The 2,404-nt window shown below is 40.8% G+C and overlaps 1 long non-coding RNA gene across 1 annotated transcript in view; it reads right to left on the reverse strand.

Moving 5' to 3' along the window:
* Window positions 1-1,628, reverse strand: part of LOC113455771 — a 10,061-nt gene extending 8,433 nt beyond the window's left edge. Inside the window, exon 1 of the long non-coding RNA XR_003376743.1 lies at window positions 1,599-1,628. This is a non-coding gene — a long non-coding RNA (uncharacterized LOC113455771). The remainder of the gene's footprint in view (window positions 1-1,598) is intronic.
* Window positions 1,629-2,404: the final 776 nt, after the last annotated feature.

Genomic DNA, 2,404 nt, shown 5'->3' on the forward strand with positions numbered 1-2,404 from the left:
GAGCATATAACTAATGGGAAACTACTGGTAAAATTGCCCTGGAACGCTACCTAGGCAGACCTTACATGTGGAGTCTGGTAGGTGCTGGAGGGGTTCGCTGAACTGATGTCATTGAGTGTGTGTCGTATTTCTACTAACCTCATTATAGGCACTGTTTCTAAGACCCTGATAAAACTAGTTGCTGGTTTCTTTTCTTGTTCATTCATTCTTGTTTTGTTTTAGCTCCCCATTTGTCTTTAGATCTCTTTCTCCACTCTGATAATCTATTTGTTTTGTTTTTCTTTATTTTGTTATGTGTTCTCTTGAGACGGGTCTCATCTATCCCAGGCTGGCCTTCAAGTCATAGCTTAGGATGATGTTGATCTCCTCATCCTCCTGTCTCCATATCCTGGAATTACAGGTATGTACCACCATGCCAAACTTCATGTTCTAGGGATGAAACACAAGGCTTGGTGCATGTTCAGCAAACAGTCTACCAAATGGGCTATGCCCTACCAACCCTGTTTATATATTTATATTAACATATTTTTGTTTATCCATACAAGATGTCATAAAAATAAGCTTTTATGTATCAGATTAGTGTGGCTTTGACCAAATCTTAGCTACAACGAGGCTTACCTTCTTTGTTAAAATAAAGTCAAATCATTGAATTCAAGGAGTAGTAATAAGGGACTGTGAGTGAGGATTATTGAAAACATTTAGAATATTGGGCATTTAGGCATATTAGATTTACTAGTACTAACAATATCATAGGTACACTGATGAGGAAAGCTCTATTGACCAATCACCTTTAAGAAGTGGAGCCTACTTAAGGCATGGCTACCTGGAGCCCAGAAATAAAACCAGGATGGATCAGGTGGCATGCTCTCTCTGGGAGATTCCCGCCGGACACAGAGGAACTCAGACTTCCCATTCATGTGGCGTGAGTTTCCCCTTATAACAATTAAAAATATAATTGTTTATCTTTAAGCCGACCTGGTTATTTCCCCAATCTAGCTAAATTCTACAGTACACTATGAAGTGACCATTGCATATGTGCTAGGCACTGTGATGCATTCTGTATACATTGCTGATTTTCGCTAGTGTGTGTGTGTGTGTGTGTGTGTGTGTGAAACATGGAAGGCTCAAACAGCTGCTTGATTGGAGTTCTTGAAGGAATGTAGATTACTGGTTTCACTTAGTAGAGAGCGGAAAGTTGCGTTGGGTCTGGAAAGACTTTGGGCAAGGGAGGATGGCAGGGAAAAGGAAGTCCATTTATTCTAGCTTGATGATGGCTTCCTTTCCTGTCAATGAGATTCATTCACTGAGTTTTCCAATATACTGCCTGTCAAGTCTGTTAGAGAACATCTGGTATCTCAAGCATGTAAGCCTGTTATGTTTTTTTTATTTACTTTATGTGTTTGAGTGCTTTGTCTGCATGTATGTATGTGCACTATGTGCCTCTTTGGTGCCTGCAGAAGCCAGAAGTGACATAGGAACCCCTGGAACTGGAGTTACAGAGAGTTGTGAGCCACTATATGAGATATGAACCCGAGTCTTCTTTAAGAATAACGAGTACTATGCCAGGCAGTGGTGGCGCACGCCTTTAATCCCAGCACTCGGGAGGCAGAGGCAGTCAGATCTCTGTGAGTTCAAGGCCAGCCTGGTCTAGAAAGAGCTAGTGCCAGGACAGGAACCAAAAGCTACAGAGAAACCCTGTATCGAAAAATCCAAAAAAAAAAAAAAAAAAAAAAGAATAACGAGTACTCTTAACCACTGAGCCATTCCTCCAGCCCCCTCAAGCATGAAAGTCTTAACTGTCCTTAGCCACATCCTTCCTAACTTTGAACCTACTACTAGTTTCAGTGACAGCCAGTCATGAATTGTTGCCCTCTTCTGAGCCTCGACTTCCCCATTTGTGAAGTGAGCTGGTTAATGATAACTCACTTCTGTGGGTTTGTTATGAAGATTTAATGCGATAATGCATGCAAACTGCTTAGCATGGTGCCTGTTTCATAGCAATCAGTAAGCATTAGTTATTTTCATTCGTCCATTAATTCATTCACTCCATGAGTGTTTGTTAAGTGCTTGGAATGAGCTGTGCTCTGAACCTTCCAAAACTTTACAGTTGCACTGGGAATACAAAACAAAACACAACCTATGAAACATTGTGTATATTTTTGGTTGTGAGCTCAGCCTTTCTTTAAAGGCTGAGCCACCTCTCCAGCCCGAAATGTTACATATAAAGTGGAGTGGGATCTTTGACAAAGAAATCAAGATAAGGTAAGGGAAAAGAGGTCATTAAGGAGCAGAATCGTGTTTCTAAAACTTTCTTCCTTTGATTCTCACTTCTGCCAAATCTTAGAGCTCTTTTTGGAGCAGTGTTTGAAAGTCAGCGGACTTGAATGAAGAGAAGTCAGTTATG

Source organism: Microtus ochrogaster, unplaced genomic scaffold (genome assembly GCF_000317375.1).
Source record: "Microtus ochrogaster isolate Prairie Vole_2 unplaced genomic scaffold, MicOch1.0 UNK107, whole genome shotgun sequence".
Taxonomy (NCBI): Eukaryota; Metazoa; Chordata; class Mammalia; order Rodentia; family Cricetidae; genus Microtus; species Microtus ochrogaster.